The sequence below is a fragment of the Thamnophis elegans genome, chromosome 3 (assembly GCF_009769535.1).
Source record: "Thamnophis elegans isolate rThaEle1 chromosome 3, rThaEle1.pri, whole genome shotgun sequence".
Lineage (NCBI taxonomy): Eukaryota > Metazoa > Chordata > Lepidosauria > Squamata > Colubridae > Thamnophis > Thamnophis elegans.
Window position 1 is genome coordinate 83,578,380 of NC_045543.1, and position 21,372 is coordinate 83,599,751.

Sequence of the window (21,372 nt, forward strand, 5' to 3'; positions counted from 1 at the left end):
TCATGCCTAAATCAGGACTAGGACTCCCAGTCTCCTGTTTCTTGGCTGGTGCCTTAAACACTAAATCAATTATCTGTCAGGTTTGTCATGTTGTCCAAAAGACAGAATTGTAGCCCACAAAAAACACAAAGATTTGCACAAAAATTGCATATGGAATGGTTAAGTATAATGTAAGTAGAAATAAAATAAATATCATTATAGTGAAGAAGGCTTGGATTAGATACATAGTCTATGATTCCTGTTCAGATAATTTCTTGATGCTCCTTTTTGAAAGGGTCCCTGCTCTCCATATGGCTCTTTAGATAGATATGAATTGGACAGTTATCCCTTAAATGGGATGGCTTCACATAGGGTTTTAGCCACTGAACTGAAGCAGGATGTCTCATAATCTTAAAGAATATATGATATCCAGTTAACAGGAACTTTTTTTTATAAACAGTGTTCTTACATTTCAGCCATAGTCCTTCCTCAGGACAAAAGGGTTTCCTTTATCTTACGCAAAGCTTGTTGAGTGAATTGTTTCTTCTGATACATGGCGATGTTCTGCCCTTACAGTTTCAGCATAGTTGAGCTTTTCCACATAATAATAGTTTACATTCTAAAAATAGGTTTCTTTACACATATACCCAGAAATGTTTTTAGGGCTGCTTTTGCCTAAATGCATCATATTCAGTTGTGCATGTTATTTTATTTGTAAATTAAACCATACGTGTAAGTCATGTTAAATTTTATTAAATTACATGTGCCTTTTTAAATTTGTGTTTTTGACATATGGTATGTAAATGCATTTCAGGTTTATTTGATTTTTAAGAATTTATTTGTGTTTGGATCTTTGTGTTAATTTTTGTTAATCATTATAGGCATTATTTCTCATTTGTTCGTTTTGTTTCTTTTAGGTTCTGTTTTGTTTCATAAGATTCCACTGGATGAATAAATGAAATAAAGAAAAAAAGAGGGCTGTTGAGCATGTTTTTTGAACTTCTGTGCTGCACATTAGGCAGTTTATTGTTTTGTCAATTGCTACACTCCTTGGACCTGTCTGGTAGAGTTGGGTTATATTTGAAGGATCTGGAAGTATGCAAAATTTTGGCAACTTCACCACAAATTCAGCCCTAGGCAGCTATAAAACTCAAGAAAGCACAAACACGAACAGTTATGTTACAATAATAATGATCTTCTTCACAAGGCAACGTTTCAACACATTTTTGCTTCTTTGATTTTGTTGTTTGAGTTTAGCTACAAAGAGAATTAATTTCATAGCTATTTATTAAAGGTGAACTGCAAATATTTTGAGTGCTAAAAGTAGTAAATAAATAAAATATTTTATTCTGCAGAATGTTAATTTTTAGCCCTTAGATCAAATCATTGATCTTAGTAGAGCAATTGTTTATTTAAATTTGCCCTTCTGAAGTTGGCAGACCCTAAATGTGTATTAAAAATAGCTCTGCACAGCTTCTCCATGTGAGTGGTATGTATGGTGTAGAATGGAGTATGCATGGAGTAGTATTATAGAGTATGGAGTAGTGATAGTATAGAGGAGATCACCTGAAGAGAATGTAAGCAGTAAAAAAATCTATAAAATTAATTAACATGTATCTTAGTATTGCTTAACTATGTGCACTGACATGTTCTAAAACTGATCATTTTCCATACTAAACATCTATATTAGTGAAGAAACCATGTAAAAGCAAGTTCCCATGTTAATTTGGACTCTTTCATCCCCATCCCCATTAAATTTACTGAATTGCTATTCTTCAGATAATCTTAGCATACATGACTTTCTGTAATCCATCAGAAAATGTTACAATTGCTCCTCTAATATCTGCTAGGTATATTATCTGGAGCCCTAAACAAGCTGTCTTAATTTTCTCCCACTTGGTCTGTCGTTCTTTCTTAAGTATGGTAAGAAAGAAAATAGCTCTGTAATATTAAGATAATCTTAAATGTTGTTATTCTGGAAAATGAAACATTTCACATGCTATCCTTGTAAAAGTTATGAAAAAGTTAGTTTCTACTACAGTAACCCAAGAAGTTTGATTATCTTTAAGGAAGAAAAGATGTTTACATTTGTTGTTTCCATTTTAATTCTATTACATGCACCTTTGGAGCATCTTGATATAAATGAGATGAATTTTTCTACTAAAACTTTTCTACTCTTGTTCCACCCCTCCTCCAGTTTTTATATCTTCAAATTGGCTTGTTAGTTTCCCTCAGCCAATGAGAAGAGAAGAATCTTTCAATATTCACATCCACCTGATTTTAAAAACACTATTATTAAATAATAGAATGGTTGACAGAGCTAATGATACTTTTAACTGATTTCAGTCTCCTTCAAGATCCATATTGTAGTTCATCGGCATAGAATCGATAGTTGAAGATTAAATCCCCAATTTAGATTTACCAAACTTCTAGTCAGTCAAAAAATTTAATTCTCCAAAGTACATAATGTTCCAGATGAACGTTTAGCTGCATAACAAGTTTATTTCTCCTGCAATCTTTCAATACTTTATTCTTATAATAAAGAATTCTTTATTCTTTTGCAGCTTAACTTTACAGCCTCAAGTCTGATTTTTGGATAGTTCTACATATACTGACAGAATATTTTGGATCTGTGTAATTGAGGCATTTGTTTCTAATAAAATAGAATTCTTTTTTAAACCATCAATTTATTTAAGCACACAGGCCATGTAGAGTAAACTTTTGGATGCTTTTGTATACCAAATGTATACAAAGTTTGCCACCAAATGCATTGTTCTCATTGTAATTTTTCACAGAGCTTTATGGATTACAGTACATGACTATTTGTTACTTTTATTTTGTTACTTTTATTTTGGCAACAAACAAGCCATCTTAAATAATGAACGAAGCTAGCATTGTTAGTTAATTTCCTTTCCAATAGGGGAACAAATAAATGTGATTCAAACCAGATTTTTGAGCTGCAAATTGCACTGTGTTGATTTCATTGATTGATGAATGAATCATAAATTATTCTTGTCTGTCACTAGAGAGATTTTAATCTGCCCAAACAGTATTGCTTTACAAATATCATGGTTAATTATAAAATTAATGACCCTTATAAACCATAGTGACAGTCATACTAAGAAATCAGCCAGGATCCATTAAGTTTGTTAGACACTTGAGTGCTCAGCAGTCAAAGTTAAAATGTTCTTTTCTATTTTACTAGGCAATAAAAATTGCTAATGGATTATTTAAAAATTGTTTTGTACTTTTTATGCATTTATAAAGCCTGAATAAGGAAGATTTGCCTCTAGTGTTTAAATTGGATTTTATAGCCCACATTGTCATTTAGAAGAACGAGGGTTGTTTCTCTCTCTCTCTCTCTCTCTCTCTCTCTCTCTCTCTCTCTCTCTCTCACACACACACACACACACACACACACACACACACACACACAGAGGGCAGGGGATCATGCTGTGATTTATGATGAAATCAGTTGAGCTGAGCCTTGTGGGAATCCTTATGCCCAGATGCTTCCACTGGGACAAGCAACACAGTGCATGCTAACCCATTTTTAATGCTCTAACATCATCTTGCTTAAAAGGTAAAGTAATTCCTTCCACAAATAATTTCTTATAGTGAACTGCTTTGCATCCTTTATCATTTAACTCTTTGGGAAATTTGTGCTAACATGGTGTAGAACTATTAAGAAAAGCTTAAATATTTTGATCTAGGTATGACGGCATACTTAATTACAGATTATGCTATTTTTCTGAAATACAATTAATATAAAAACTCATAGTTTGAAAGGAATTAAATTTTATTTGCTGACACTTGATCAAATTCAAGTGAAATTTTGATTTCTCAGGCTATATAGTTGTGAGGCTATATATGGGCTATGATTGTCCAGCTAGCACCAGCTTTGAATAAATTTTAGTTTTGGGGTACTGATATATGTCTCCTTTTTACAAACAAAGTGATATTTTAGACAATTTAGAATCTAAAATTATGATTATTTTTAATAGAATTCAAGTCCATATAAATTTTGCAAATTTTATGTGATAAATAATCTATTTTTGCAAAAGTAGAACAACCCAAATGCTCATAAGTGTTATTTTCAATATGAGAAAATATATTTATGATTATATCCCTAAAATAGTGTTTCTAATTTAAATTGTTAAAAGATTGTCAAAACGTAGACATGTCTCACTGACTTCATCATTACTATGGATAAGTATTTCCATCTTGTCATTGGAAGTTACTGCAAATAATCCCTACACCTTGGAAGTCCTGTAAAGAAATTATGTATTAGCTGATATCCATGAGCAAATTTTTGCTACATTTTGGTAGAGTATCCCAGAAAATAAAATGAGCTTGTTGTACATTTATAACTAGTGAGGTCAGTAGGATTTAACCTATGTTTTATTCTGCATTTTAATAAAGAAAGAACCAAATGCCATGGTTCATGACCAATAATTGAATTATTTACCTAATTAAATTATAACACAACTTCAATTCAATTAGTATCAATTATGATCATTGTTCACATCAAATTTTCTATTTGTGTAGGGATAATTAGCACTGCTGTAATCCATTAATTGACTGTAGAATTTTAAATACTCTTATCATACTCAGTTTTAAAGTTTTTTTCTATTTCTTGTATATAATTGACAATCACTCATTTTATTTCAAAACATGCTCCTGATAATAAGAGCAGATTGTACTTACTGGATTTTCTAAACTTATTTTTAACAGAGTAATAAAGTTTTATAATTTGTTATTGTTGTGTCTTGAATTTTTATGAATATATCCATTTAGTTTTACAATTTATCGGATTCTTTTGTTTCATTTTGTTTTTCTGAATTCACTATATATTTGTGTAAGATTTATAGATTATTTCTGTGATATGGAGTCAGTTGCTTTTGTTTATTCATTTTGTTCACATACGTATGTATATCAGAGATTTTCATTTCTTCAGAGAATTTAGGTTTCAGGACCTGTTAAGACAAGTAAGTATGAAATTTTCAAATGTATTTGAAAATACATTTTCAAAAGACATGATAACAGTGTTCCAATATCTCAGGGGTTGCCACAAAGAAGAGGGAGTCAAACTACTCTCCAAGGCACCTGAGGGTAGAACAAGAAGCAATGGGTGGAAACTAATCTAGGAGAGAAGCAACTTAGAACTGAGGAGAAATTTCCTGACAGTTAGATCAATTAATCAATGGAACAGTTTGCCTCCAGAAGTTGTGAATGCCCCAACACTGGAAGTCTTTAAGAAGATGTTGGATAGCCATTTGTCTGAAACGGTATAAGGTTTCCTGCCTAGGCAGGGGGTTGGACTAGAAGACCTCAAGGTCCCTTCCAACTCTGCTATTGTATTGTATTTAACTATGGCTAACAACCAAAAGAAAAAGAAAGAAAAAAAACCTTAGAAGCAATGATCAACTACAGTGTAACAGTTACATAAAATCTAAAAACCTTAAACCTGTATCAGGAAAAAAAAACATGAATTAAAATACAATAAAACAATATAAAACATGAGATAAAATAGAAATGGGATAGAAATACAATAAAAGAAAAGAATGAGTAGAGTTCATAATATCATCACGCCAAGATACCTTATGCCTTTTTATGGAAATTACTGCAGATACAAACTAAAGTACTGGTGGGATTCTGGCCTGCGAGTAGAAAGTAGACCAGTGTTTTTCAACCTTTTTTGTGCAAAGGCACACTTTTTTCATGAAAAAAATCACGAGGCACACCACCATTAGAAAATGGTGCACCCTGGTCAACACTGAGTAAGGAGCCTCCCTGCCAGGCCACAGTGGAAGGCCAGCTCAGTGGTGTGTGTGTGTGTTTGTGTGTGTGTGTGTGTGTTATTTCAATCAACCAAGGTTGGGAAGCAAGACTCTGTCCAGCCATCGTTTGCTAATGCGGCCCCAGCTGACCTCTGCTCTTGCCCAGCAGCAGGGGCTGATTCTTGGTCTGGTGAACTGTCTGCTTGTGTGTGTGTGTGTGTGTGTGTGTGTGTGTGTGTGTGTGTGGTGTGCGTAAAAGAAAGCAGCCCTGGGCTTGGGTTCTCAGTGGACCCCCTGAAGAGCCTTTCCTGTGGCTGGCTGTGGAGGTGGGATCCTCACTCCCATGGTCTCAGAGGGCAGGGGCTGGCTGGGAGGGTCTCTTGGCCTCTGTATGCAGGCCCAGCTCAGACCCCTGCCCAGCATCCCCTTCCACCCAAGCTCACATATTAAGTAAAGCAAAACAACCCTCGCACGGAATAAAAGCTTCGAATTTAAGTCCTCCTCACCTTTCTGAACTTCTCCTTTGCTGGATAAAAGTTTTCATTTCTTTTAAAGCAAAGGGTAAAAAAAAAATGTTACTTTTTGGATCCCTCCACACCAGCAAGCTCATCTCACCAGCCACGCGCGCGGAAGATCCACGGGGGGGGGGAGGAAAGGATGCGCCTTTGGAGCGGCCCGGGGAAAGGGAAGCGGGTGGAGATTCAGGTGATGGGGGAGAGGTGTGACTACGCGCCCCCCCTTCTGCAGCCCGTTCAAATATCACATCCTACCGGCGAAGGGAGCGTGAGGGGCGGCACGGCGATGTCCTCCCCGAGGCTGGCCAGGTGCAGCGCTTGCCCCCTCCCCCTCCTTCCCCCTCCCCGACTGGCGCAGGTGAGGTGGGGCACGCGGACTTGGCCTCCCGCTGAGCCTGGGCGCGCAGCCGTTTGGCGCAGCCTGTTCCGGGAGGGCGCTGGCACTTTTCTCCCCCGGTGGTGGTGGAGGAGGAGGACATACAAAAAGGGAGGCGGAGCCCGAGTTGGCTTGGTTGGGCTCCGCGCTTTCCTCCTGCGACGGGAATCCCATGGGAAAAGCCTCCTCAAAAACCTCACCTTTTGCGCCCTTCCTTGGAGCAGCTCTTCGCTCTCCTCCATTGCTCCAGGGCCCCGCGTTGGCAGGGGGGAAGTGGGCGGGAGCGGGGCGCGCGTGGCAAGAGCGCCGAGAGGCCAACGGGGCCCGACGGCCGCCAGAGCAGCCCCGAGCGCAGCGCAGAGGGGCCACCCTCCAACGGAGCCCAAGACCCTCCCTGCTTCCACCCGCCGCTATTTTTAGCAATCCTGGAGGCGGCCGGCGACGAGACGCGATGCTCCTCCCAACTGGCAGCTCCTGCGGCCCCGGGGATGTGGCTGGGGCGCGGGGTGGCCTGGGGCGCGCCGCCTCCCCGCCCCCCACCAGGCGCAGCCCAGGTAGCCGGGGAGAGGCCGGCCGGACGAGTCAGCCTCTGCCCGCCAGCTGGGATGCAATGCCGGCGGGTGTTTTTCCCACGGCACACCTTACACTATGTCACGGCACACTAGTGTGCCGCGGCACAGTGGTTGAAAAACACTGAAGTAGACTACTCATCCCTCATAAAAGATGTAGCCTTTGCTAAGAAATAGTAGAAGTATGTCTACATGTAAATTGCAGAGAAAGAATAAGGGTCTCTTGGTGTCATACTGTATCTCATTGTTTACTGACATGGGTAAGGCATTGAAATGAAAAGATTGTATAGTGTCCTGGACAAACAGGTTTGAATAAGTAGTCTGTAGGCATAAATATTTTCCAAACCCCAAGTTGATTGTAACCATCAGATCTATCTGCTTTGCAATGTTCAAGCCTCTTCCATGGATTTTGACTTTAGCTTTTTCTGAATGTAGGGGCAGCAGAGAGTGGGCAGAAGGGCTCTAGTAACTGAAGTCAGCTAAGCTCTTTTCTTTCCACCTTGATAAAAAGCAATGAAGGGAAATTAATAGCGTCAGTGGGAATATTGGAAAAGAAGGTTTTAAGCCAATAGAGTCAACAAAACACACTCTTGGCTCCAGCATAATCACATCAGTTTCCATATGAATTAAAGCATTTGAAATGCTGCACAGAGAAAACAGCTCACCAGAATCTAGACCAGGCGTGTCAAACTCGTGGCCCGCGGGCCAGATGAGTCACCTGCTGGACACCCCACCCACATTTTAGTGAAGGGGAAAAAAGTTATGATAAGTCACATGACAACAACGTATCATCTTGAGTTTGACATCCCTGATCTAGACTGAAAACAGACTGTGGGTTTTAAACCATTGTAGATACAAGCCTGTGCACCAGGTAGCATCTAAAAAGTTTTAATAATTGGCAGATATGAACGGAGTGATATTCCCTTGGTGCTTCATTGGCTTTGGAAAAAATGGCTCTAATTTATTTGCATCAAACTTTGGAGGAAAAATTAAGCATGATATTTGAAGAGTGAAACTTGTTCAGCGTTGTTATTTCCAGTTTTCCACTGGTGTTTGTGGTGGCTATGTCTTCTTAATAATGACACATTTTGGTCTTTAAAATATTGATTCCAGCCAAAGGTGGGTTATTGCTGAACTGGTAGTGGAATTCAGGCCTGGGTCACCCCCGAACCAGTTCCATCGCTGCCGCTTGGCCGCCACTATTTTGGATTTTAGTGACTGTGCATGCGCGCAGAGAAATTCACATTGCACTGAGCATGCACATACAGTGCGTGCCTGGTGCACATGCACAAAGTGGGCATACATGCACATTACATGCGGGTTGTGAACCAGCAGTAATGCCGGCAGCAACCCACATCTGATTTCCAGCCCCTTTCCTTTAAAAAATCCTGTTAAGGTCTACATATTTCTCCTGAGAACCACCTATGCAAATGAAAGTATTATTGCATCAGCAGCATACAGAGAAATCTATAAGATTTCATTTAATGAAATGAATTCCATTTCAGTTCTGTTAATGGCCCACATGTAGAGTTCTTGCACCATTTTTTGTGGTGCTGTGCTTTTGTTTTAGTGGGCTGCAATACTTATTTTCCTCTCTTTTGGACCATCCACCTTTCTGATGGAAAAATGTCTTCTTTCATTTGACTGCTATTGCTGTTGGTGGTGGTGGCAGAGTGCAAAACATGTCTCCTCCCACACCAGTGTCAAGGCTGCACCTTTATTGGCAACTCTATTGGCCTGTCACACTAGGAGAAAAGGCTCCAACAGAAGGGAAAGAAGGCAGCACAATTTTGCTAAAGTGCCTGCTCTCCCATTATTATTATTATTTATTTATTTATTTATTTATTAGTTTTGTATGCCGCCCAATCTCAGAAGACTCAGGGCGGCTTATAATAAAAAGGGAGGGGGAATATAAAAAAGAAATAAAACAATTTAAAATTACAGCAACATTCATAAATTAAAGTGGGGCTAGATAATTCAACAGCCCCAGGCCTGCCGGAACAGCCAGGTCTTGGTTGCTTTACGGAAGGCCAGAAGGGTAGTAAGGGTCCGGATCTCAATGGGGAGATCGTTCCAGAGGGCCGGAGCTGCAACAGAGAAGGCCCTCCTCTGGGGAGTCGCCAGCCGACATTGGCCAGCAGATGGAATCTGTATATATATACATATACATGGTTTACTTGGCACACTTAATAGCTAATTGGACTGCAGCATTAAGAGTTTGTGCAATTCCCAGGGATAGGAGCTGTTACAGATTGAGGCCAGTCATCTGGCATTTGGAATGTTGTTAATGGAAGTAAGCAAAGAAATTAAATTTTCCAATATGATTTCACTTGGATTAGGAATATTTCTGATACTCACAAGATAAAAAGTGGATAAAAACAGATATTGTGATTGGGACTATATTAAGTTTAATAGAATGAAATCAATTTTATCAAGTGCTTTTTTTTTATTAGCTGCAGTTTATTGGTTACTTGATTTATTGCAACTCAGGATTTTCAGAATTCCACATGTTTGTTCATTTAATAATCAGGAACCAGGATCCTCATATGTAGAACAAATGGGGGAATCACATTTATATTTACTAACTATAAGAAAATAGAACATTAGCTCATTAAGGAATAGTTATGATAAAGCATTATTATATATCTGCAGCAATAGTTAAGATAATAATGAATTAGAGCCAGTTTTTGGGCCAGTCACACTCAGCCTGCAGTGTCTGGATTAGGTGATCAGCTCAGCTGGTTAGTCAATTCCTATCACAGCCAATGGATCAATACTTGGCTGATCTGAAAAAAGTGGACCTGGCACATTCAGGAAAACCACTTTAAACAATATCAATAGCACACAGACTTATATACAGCTTCATAGTGCTTTATAGCCCTCTCTAAGCACTTTTTACAGAGTCAGTATATTACCCCCAACAATCTGGACCCTCATTTTACTGACCTTGGAAGGATGGAAGGCTGAGTCAACCTTGAGCCGGTGAGGATCGAACCTCTGGCAGTCGCAGAATTAACCCACAATACTGCATTCTAACCACTGCACCACCATGGCTCAATAATACAAGAAAAAGAGTTAACTAGTTATGATAAAACATTATTAGTATCCACATTCTCTCAATTTCTGTTTGAAGGTATTTATACTTCCTTATTTCTTCTAGTTGTTTATCTTTGACCCATCTCTCCAACTACTGAAATGTGTCATAGTTGTTTCTTATGAAGATGATGATGATGATGATGATATCATTAGAAATATACTACAGATACAGACAAAAGTGATTCAGTATGTTCTCCCATCTTATTTTCTTCGATCTGAAAACCAGGATTAAGATGGACATGCTGAAGAGAATTGCTTAACTTTTGGGGGATACTTAGAACTGATCTGGAATGTATCTCGGAGGCACCTTATTTAAATATGTCCTGCAACATTCCTTTAAATCAGTCCTGTACAGTGTATAGCTTAGTGGATTGTCAATTTTGCTTTCACCCGCATTATGTCATTTGTGGCCTGTTGACTTCACTCTCCATTTTAAGATTCTTGCTCCTTTTTAAAAATGGATCTTTCTCATAGAGCTGTGGAACAGCTGCTCCCCTCCATTACAGTCTGAGGAATTGTGCTGCTTTCTTTTCAGAAGAAAACATAAAGAAAAGCTCTAAAACATTTCTAGGGGGTTGTCTGAATGTCAATAAGCTATTACAGCCAATAGCAGTTTCTGAATTTTCTGAAAGAATGGGGAGAGTAATTTATAACATTATAAGCAATGTTGTTGTCTCTGCCTTTTCTTGCAATTTTTACTGTCCTATTTTTTTTTTTTAACCACATGGATCTGAATACTTAGGTAGCTGTAGATTTTATGTTCTGAGTTACTTTTATTTATGGAATGTGAATGTGCGTATTTGCACTCAGAGAGAAGAGGCAAGCACTTTCAATGGCCTAATTTGACCAATAGGAATAATGTTAGCTCCTCTTCACATCTTTGATATCCAAGTGGTCTATAATGAGCACTCACTTATGACATGGTTCTGCTGCAGGAATTAGAATTTGATGTCAGCAGGTAATGACATCAATGTTTCCAACCAGCTTGAAATCAAACAGCTTTTTATGATGATTCCTAGGACCTCACCCTGCTAATTAAAGGTGAACAGCTCCTGCTTCATACCTTCAGTGCGATACCATTATCTCCTTTGGTTGTAAGGAGGCAATGTGTAGGAGGAACAGGGGCATAGAGCGTAGTGGTTGTTCAGCCATGCTAGTTTAGTTTGTGCTTTAGTTCAGTTTCCTGCCCTTGAAGAATGAAATCAGCTGACTTCTTTATATATCAATCTATTAGTTCCTTTTGCTCATTAAGGGAGGCATTCTCCATAGTCATTGTGTTTCTTACTTTGGTTTAGACTCTGTCTTTCTGTCCATAGGGAAGTCTAGAGGGCACTAGCAACATATAAACAATTAAAATTGCTAGAACATCAAAAATAACTGTTAGTACTGCAAAAATTCAGATTGAAGCACATGGTCTTAATCCTGCTTTTTTTTTTTTTTAAAGGATAAAAAGTGAGGCTGTCTTCCTAAACATTTTTTCCTCGAGATATTGAAACTCTACATTGGCCAGCAATGGGAGAATAGAAATGTTGAAAATTCATTGGGAAATCTAATATGTGTAAACAGTGGTGGGATATGACTGGTATGCCCCAGTAGGGGCATGCTGGTGCCTGCTGGAAGCACCAGGTACCATTCTGGTATGGTGCTCCAGAGGGCCCACCTGCCTGCATGCTCTCCTTACCGCTATTTGAGCTGATTAGGGTATTTGCACATGCGCACAGAGCGTACGGCACCTGTGCGATGCTCCGCCAAGCAGCTGGAGTGTCGCAGACGGTGGGTACGCATGCACGTGCTGAGCGCGTGCTGAGCACATGCATGTGATGAGCGCCCGGTCCCATTGCACCACACCAGTTGCACCAGGATCCGGAACCACCTCTGATGGTAAATCGTGTGAGAGATTATGTTAGAAGCTTTAACTTCTTTTAGCTTTGATTTGGTTTAGGATAAGACGGATTGTTTTAATGCTTACTGTATCACTGCAAACTTTCTAGTATTGACTTTGATATTCCACAATCTTTTCAGCAAAAATATACGTTTGAAGAAAAACTATTTTTTACTCTAACTGTGTCTGTTTCCATTCCTAAAAATCTTTCTACATACCGATATATATAAAGTAGGCAAACCAAAATGAATAGCATTTAAAGTGAGGCACAGGCATAGAGGTAGTCCTGACTTAAGAGCAGTTGGAACCAAAATTTCTGAAATTAAACAGCACAACTATAAAACACAATGTCACACGAGCATACCACTGATTAATACCAGTTCTGGCACTTCCGGTTGCTTGTTATTAAATAAATCCTGCACTGTTGTTAAGCCCAGCATCACAGGGTTGCCATTTTTTACTTCCTGTTGGCTTCCCCATTGACTTTGCTTGTTGAAAGCTGGCAGTGAAGGTTGCAAATGACAACCATGTGATTGCAGATTTATGTGCTGTTGTAATTACAAGTTGGTTGCTGAACACCTGGATTGCAATTGTGACTGTTGAGGATGCAGTGACTATTTTAAGTATGAGGACCAGTCATAGATGCCATTTGTTCATCACTATCATAAATCTGAACAATTTCTGAACAAGTGATCATTAAGGGAAGACCACCTGTTTAACAGTATATTATTCAATAAACAATATACTTCAAAGATTGTCCAGTTTTGAATGTAAGGCCAAAGTTAAAAAGAATGGACTGTTAGTTTGGAAATTCTCTTTCACACATGTCTATTCAACAATGTTAATAGCACACATTGTCATTTGAATAAAAGACAAATTAATTATTGTGTATAAAAATAAACCATGATCTGTATTTTGGAAACATAAATGTTTTTCAAAATTAGCACCATTAGGCTTTTTAAAACACTCACTTTAGTCCCACAACATATATCATCCATTAAAAGCTTCAAAAACATACCCATGTCTTTATTTCAGGTTCCCCACTCCTAAAAGAACGTAAATTAAGTCATGCGACAATAATTGTATAATGAATTCCTAGAACATTTATAGTGTCAACAACTTGTCAAGCTGTAAATATTCTCTGATGCTTGATTATGTAAGTCAATGTTTAGAATTGCTTTCTTTCTAAGTGAGTGCTACTCTTTGATTATAGCTTCTGGAATAAACCTTTATCTACACTGGAAATAAAAAAAACATGTTTTAATGTGTTTTTTTAAGGAAATTATCTTTAAATGGATATTATTTCTTTTTAAATATTCTGTAGAAATTAGCCATCATTTTTTTTCTTTTCAATTATAAAAAGATCTTTATAAACTACCATCACTGAAATGGAGACTTTTTATGGGGTTTAACTTCTAAAAAAAAAGGACCTCAGTTATTATGGCTATTATTTAAAACAGCTTGCCTGGTAATAAAGCTCATTCACTAAAAGAGACTTACTTCTGAGTTTAATTAATCATCATCATCATCTTCTTTTAATGACCCCATAATCCCTTGTGGGGTGGAGTCTGGGCAACTGAATGGAGCTAGCAGAGTGATTTAATGGCCAGATGCCCTTCCTGTTGCCAATGTGGAGTTTTGTTAAGCAGATATATACTCAGTGTGCCCAGAGAGAGAAAGATCCGCCTCCAGCTAGGATCAAACTCACAGGTGAGAGCTCCAGCTCTTGGCCACCACACCACTTCTGAGTTTAATCAGTGTATATAATTTATCCGTTTTTTTAAGTTTCCAACTTCAATTGTTTGATTATGTTATAATAGCTTATAATTCCTCCAGTAAACTGAATAATGTTTCTATTCTATGCCTTTTGTTCTGTTCTGAACCATTAAATATTTTGTGACATAGGGTAGGCTATACAACAGGAAATAATCCAACACCAGGCCATGCCTTGTATACTTCTATCTGTATCTTCCCAGTTGTAACTCGTACATAATATGAGCTCCCCCATTTGATCTTTCCATTATTTCTCGTTAATAGAAGCCAGATTCACATTGTGTCAGGCCAAATAAATGTGGACTCCTTGCTCATGATAGGAATGTTTGCACAGCTTTGGTTTCTGGTGTTATTGGTTTCTGTTGCTTTATTATAAAACCCCATGTTAAGAATAGATAAAAGCTCTTCTCAGCAGGCAAATGCATCATAATTTATTTTGGAACAGTGCTGTCATGATCCTTCTCCAAATCCACTGGGTCATGTTTGGGGAAAAAAAAAACCTATCGGTGTCATAATATGCTTTTGTATCATATAATGTTATAATGAAACATCTTATATACATTCTTCAGATAGAAAAATACCACAAAGCTTCTTTCCATTTATAGATTACATGCCTTTTGGCATGAAAATTCAAGCTTTTTATTTGGCTGATAAAAGGGGACAAGGCTTATAAAATAAAAATAGTGTAAAATGAGTATGCAACAAAGATGGGTTTTTGCTGGTTCGCATCCAGTGAAGCGGTAGTGTCGGTGGGTGGGAGGCTCTGCCCACCCATCCGGACACTTCTGTGCATGCACACGCGCATGAGAAAACCGATAGTAAAATAAATTTAAACCCACCACTGGTATGCAAGATTCTTCATACCAAACAACAATTAGAAACTCTTTGGGGATGGAATAATGGAAGAAACGTAAACATATTAAAGGCTCGTTCATGCAGGCTGATTGCTTTCATGGATGTGTCTGAATGTCCCTCAACATACAGGAAATTTGTGAAGAACTATATTAGTGTTCTTCTTTATGAAGAACTATGTTAGTATAATAAAATGTTATGATATACAAATAAATTTACAGATAATCCACTGCCTCTTTCTGTAATGGCTAAGAGGTTTGACTTGATTAGGGAAATTCAGATATCTACTCAATCAGGGACCTCATTTGATACATTTAGGCTAATCAGTTCAGCCTACTTGACAACTGATTATTGGGTGGGTAGATCAGGTTATATCCCTCTGCACCAGTTTGACCTCTCAGACAATTGAGATCAAAGTATAATAGTAAATAAAATAAAAATCACCAAGGCATTCAAACTTGGAAACTTACGATAACTTCAGTAAGGCTGTATTCTCTGTTTGCTTCCATGTGCACATATGGGTGGATTTATTGTACCAAGCTTGTCAATCAGAAAATCAGCAGTTCGGCAGTTTGAATCCCTAGCGCTGTGTAACAGAGTGAGCTACTGTTACTTGTCCCAGCTTCTGCCAACCTAGCAGTTCGAAAGCATGAAAAAATGCAAGTAGAAAAAATAGGAACCACCTTTGGTGGGAAAGTAAGTGTTCCCTGCGCCTTCAGCATTTAGTCATGCCAGCCACATGACCATGGAGAGCGCTAACTCTTCAGCTTTGAAACAGAGATGAGCAGCGCCCCCTAGAGCGCCCCCTAGAGTTGGGAACGACTAGCACATATGTCCGAGGGGAACCTTTACTTTTACCTTATATCAAGAATAAATCTGAAGATGGACCTTAATTTACAACTTCGTAACTTATAGATTTAGCCAAGAGTTTTGTCTGAAAGATTTGTGGCAAATAAACAGAACTTTTTAAGAAATGTTAAAACAAATAAATGGTTTGTTTTCTCGGGTTTTTCCCAAGGATGCTTTTTCAAGAGGCAACTGGACTTTCTGTTTGTTTCTTTGAAGACATTTTGCTTCTCATGCAAGAAGCTTCCTCAGTTCTAAAGAAGGTTCTTAGATGAGAAGTGAAACATCTTCAAAGAAAAAATCAGAAAGTTCAGTTACCTCTTGGAAAAGCACCTTTGGAACAATCATGGCCTAAATGACTGAGAATCTCCATAGACATTTCTCTGATTTGATTTATACCACGCGCTTTTCGGGGGGAAATAGTTTGTTCTTTCATTTGATGTGAATGTCTGTACATATCTTATACATGAAATGTTGTTCCCATACCAGGCATATAGGACACACCCATTCCATTCTGCAAGATACCCAACTGAGCTTCTGGAAACCTCAGTTAAAATAATCTTGGTTAATAGGGCTGTCAAAATCCTTGAAGAATTATTGCTAATGTAAATCAATCATTGTGAGCTAGATGAGCCAATACACTTTCTGGTGAAATATCTGAGGTAGAATCAGGATTTTTTTTAAATTTTCATGGGGAGAAGACTATTCATCCAGTCTTTAAAGCTCTATACCAGTGATGGAGTATGCATGTGAGGCAGTGAGTGCTGAAAAGAAAGCACTTTCCTCGTCTGGGCCATGCAAAAGGAAGAGGAGATGGCTAAGAGGCATTCAGATGCTGGAAAATGAACTTTTGGTTTCTGGTGCATGCATTCACGCTGGCCAGCAAGTCTTCCGGTTACTACCGGAAGCGTCTGGTGAGTGCATGCGCATGCGTTGATCAGATGACCAGCGCACATGCTTACACCAGAAAACAGAAGAGCAACTCTTCCGGTTTCCAGCACTGCCACACACACAATGGCCAGCTGATCGTTGCATGCACATGCGTTCCAGAAACCTGAAAGAAGAATGGGTGCTGCCGTGCGTGCCAGACAACATGGCTCCGTGTGCCATTTCAGGCATGCATGCTATAAGTTCACCATCACGGCTCTATGCTATAAATTCTTTGCTTTACATCCTGTTTTCTGTTTTGGGTTGGTAAGGAAGCAATAGCCTGAGATTGATGGCGAGATAAAGTGTTATTTATTACTTAGAGCATAGTTGTGCAGTCCCCACAAATGCAGAACCCTAGTATTTTTTTGCCAAGAGATTTGGCAAAGCCAGGTCCAAGAGTTTAATAATGTGTTTTTGGACATAGATGGATAGAGGGAATAACTCATTTTTCTTTACTGTTATGGGCCAAGTCATGCAGATCATTAATATTAAGCTGGCAAAACTCCCATTTGTACTTATGTCTCAGCATGGCTCAAGGTATTTTCAGGATTTGATCCCACATTTTATTTCTTGAGGACTTAAATAAAACAATGATAGATTGCATAGATTTTCAATGAAACATTAGGTAGACATAAGAGTGTCTGCTTTTTCAGTATAAATGCTTCCACTTTGTATATCTTAGAAGAAGCACCAGATGGATGCTTTAATAACATCAAATTACTTAATTTTTTAAAGCTAAGCGTTAGATTTTTTTAAACATTAAAAATCTAAAAAAATAATAACAAGAACCAATAATTCTAAATCCAAAACTAAAATAACTAATAAATAAGATAACAGAAAGAAAAAGTAAAGAAAGAGAAAACAAAGCTAAAAGTGCAGAAAGAAAGGAAAAAGAAAGATATAAAGAAAAGACTTCTGATTTTCTTTTACAAGTTATAAGTATACATTTAAATTGACTGCTTTCTCTATTACATTATTTATTTGTTTATTCATTCAATTTTTATAGCTGCCCAACTCAACCAAGCGATTACTTTCATTTTTATTATCTATTGTTTATAATAATAAAACTCATGCATTATAATTTCATTTTTTTCTTCTCATGCAAAAAGTGACATTAGATTGTTTAATCTGCGACTGTACAGTATAAGCAAACTATTCCAACAACAAAGGTAAAACACATAAGACATTATAGTTCAATTAATTATAGACATGGAGGGCATTTGCATGTAGAAAGGGGAATGAGATGTCATTGATAGCCTCAGCTCCAACATTGTATGGTTAGGTTAATTTCACGCCTGAAGGCTGGGGAGGATGCTTGAAAAGAAACGGAGGTGAGCTACTGCTCTGATCAGCAGGGCTGATCTGCATAACTAATTGCCCTTAGATAATCACTAATCATTTCTTGAAAATAGGAACGTGTGATGTTGTCCTCTAAATACCATATGGAAATTGAAAAGGTGAACCTTCCTTTTCTGTTTTTTTTTTTAATTAATCGTTTTGCAAGCTTCATAGAGAAGGGAAGAGGAATAAAACTATGGTGTCTTCTTTCCGTTCCATTTGCTGGTGGATGCGTTAAATAGGATAATGTCAAGTACATGGGTTGAAGGAATCATAGCAAAGATCTATCAGTGGAAACACATATGACCACAAAAACTCTCTCGAGGAAAAGCAAGTGATTGGTGCTTGTTTTTCTGAGCCAGGTGAGAAAGAGGCAAGGAGGCAAAGAGGCAAGGAAACCTATCAAATAAGGGGTGTGATAATCTAAAGTGGAAAGGTAGGATTGAAATACAGGATTCAAGCAGTTTAAAACTGCAGAATGAAAAAGACCCTTCTCTCAGATGAATGAACTAGATGAACAGAACAGAAAAGAACAGCAGATTTGGAAAGGAACTTGGAGGTCTTCTAGTCCAACCCCCTGCTCAAGCAGGAGACCCTATATCATTCCAGACAAGTGCCTGCCCAGTCTCTTCTTAAAAGCCTCCAGTGATGGAACACCAACAGCTTCTGAAGATCCTAAATGCCTACTCTTTGGAACAAATCCTACCAGTTTAATAAGATGAATGCAAAGTTCTTAGAAGGAATGTTACACAACTAGTAGTTTACCTTGTCAACATATTAAAGCTTCGGGCCTATACATTGTCACATATATATAACCAGCAGGCTTTAGAATATAGAGAAAAAAGAAGCAGCATACATTCTTTTATTCTGCAAAGATTTTAAAAAAATCACACTGCATAATGCTTGTGTGTGAAAGAGAGCGGGGGGTTCCTTTCATGAAAAGTGACTTGAGTGTGCTAGGACAATGGAAAAGTACATCAATCTCTGCATAATCAGTTATTATTGGTGATTAAAAACCAGATCATACCTTTTACAATTATTATTACATTATGGAAATGAGGACCAGCCCAGATATCCTATTACAACCATGATGGCAAACCTATGGTTCACATGCCCAAAGTGGCACGCAAAACCATGTTGCCCGGCACGTGAGGCCTTGCCTGTTTGTTTTCTGGGTTTCTGGCACACATGCGTCAGCTGTCCTTTATGTGCCTGGCAGTGCCGAAAATCGGTATGTGCATGCACGCTGGCCAACTGATAGTTGGGTATGCATGTGCGCCAGAATCTGGACATTCGGCTTTTCCAGAGCATGATCCCTTCAGGTGTGTGGCAGTGCTGAAAACTGGCCTGTGCATGAGCGCTGGCCAGCTGATCATTGGGCACGCATGTGCGCTAGAACCCGGAAATATGGCTTTTCCGGAATGCAGCCCCAATGAGCTCGTGCAATGTTTCCATGTTACCTTTTTGGCATTCGGTGCCGAAAAGGTTTGCCATTACTATATTATAACTACAAGAAGATTACTTCTACTGAAATAAGTAAATTCTAGTACGTTTTAACATTCTGAATTGAAGTGCACATGGATTGCATCACACTTGAATGTTGAACGCTTTCCACTTCATCAGCTGACTCAACATTCGCCTTTTAGAGTAACCATTCTGTAATGGCTCACAAATAGATGCTGTAGATTGCTTTTCAGATTGCTACAATACTAAAGATCTTAGCTGAATTGGACAGTGTGATAGCCATGGCCATTCTATGTAGAAGAATAATAGGATTCAACCAAAAGAGAAGAATGAAATCCATTCAGATCAATGATTGAAATCTAGAACAAGTAGGCAAAATTCTGAAAGGGAAGATGAGGAGTCAAAGTTTTTAGTACTTTCTTTGGATACAAACTATTGAAACTTGTTAACTGAGCAATCAATCCTCTAACTTTTATAGAGCTACAAATTCACAGGTGATTCCAAAAGTGCCTGGTCTGGCTATGCTGACTACATTATAAGTTGTGGTGGTGCAATGGTTAGAATGCAGTATTGCAGGCTATTCCACTGACTGCCATCTGCCGGCAGCACCGACTCAAAGTTGACTCAGTCTTCCATCCTTCCGAGGCCAGTAAATTGATGATCCAGATCGTTGGAGAAAATATGCTGACTCTGTAAACTGTTTAGAGAGGTCTGTAAATCCATACAAAGTGGTATATAAGTCTAAGTGCTATTGCTATTATAATATTATCTACTTTATTGCACAACAAAAGTCAAGATGGCCTTGTCCCTTATCCTGAGAGCTCATTGTAGGAATGAGGCATCTATCTTCCAGGTTCTGGTCTCTTTATATCTAATAAGGAAGTACATCCCATTTTAAAATGAAAATAATATTTCCAAGTAGCTTTTCTCACATTCCTTCACATCTGGTGTTAAAGTCATAACTAGGAGAAAAAAGATGGCGCTATTTCAACTATTTGCACTTCTTAATCCATGAATGTGGACCTTTCTTTGAAAATCTTTATTTTTAAAACTTTAATTGGTGCAGTGCTATGTTATTTGGACAAGTAACTAAAGCTTGGCTATCTCACATGAATGAGTAGAAGGATAATTAAGATAACAATGAAGAAGTCTCTGAAAGCTACATAAATGCCAATGATTATGGCCAAAGATGATCCAGAAGGGAGATGGGTTGACCTGCATATCAACTGGTATCAATGATTGGAGTAGGAAAATAGAGACCTCCAAATTTTTCTACGGTTCCTTGTTCTGTTTATTTGATCATGATCAGCAGCTGCCTTCCCTCTATATGCAGACAGTGCTGCAGATTGGAAAAACTTTGTCTGTTAAACAAGGGAAGATAGGAAAACGCTCCTAGCTACTATTGGAATTGACAATGGAAATGTAAGTTCATCTAAAAAAAAAAAGACTCCAAGAACTGAATTAAAGGAGAATCTGGTGCTTGCCCAAGAATACAATTTACAATCTCATCTCCAGGGTCTCATCCTTCTAATTGCAATGGAATATAAATGGAACATCAGAACAATTAACTCCAGATTACAAAAAAAAATAGTGATCCACTCTCTGGAACCAGAAACACCAGATTGTACAAGTGATCAGTTCTTCATTGCCTTTGGTTCAGAGCTATGATCAGTTTTAACTAAGCACTTTCCCCTAAACATTGGAAAGCAACATACATAGGAACCAAAGCAGAACTGCAAATATTTGGATGACCACAGCTTCTATGCAAGAAGATACTATAAAGTCTTGCCTTCCATTTACTGGCTATCTGGTTATTAGTTACCCACACATGGTCACCCTAAGCCTGTTGCCTCCAGGTACGATGTAGATCTTGCACTCAGCATCAGACATCAACCATCAATGCACTGCTGAATGTGATACTAAAAAGCAATAACTAATGTCATACCTTTTGAGTGGAAAATACACTGCACCC

The 21,372-nt window shown here is 38.3% G+C and overlaps 1 protein-coding gene across 1 annotated transcript in view; it reads left to right on the forward strand.

Annotated features, from left to right (window-relative positions):
• The window catches only part of NTRK2 (neurotrophic receptor tyrosine kinase 2), a 207,050-nt gene that overhangs the window by 79,657 nt on the left and 106,021 nt on the right, over positions 1-21,372 (forward strand). The window lies entirely within an intron of this gene.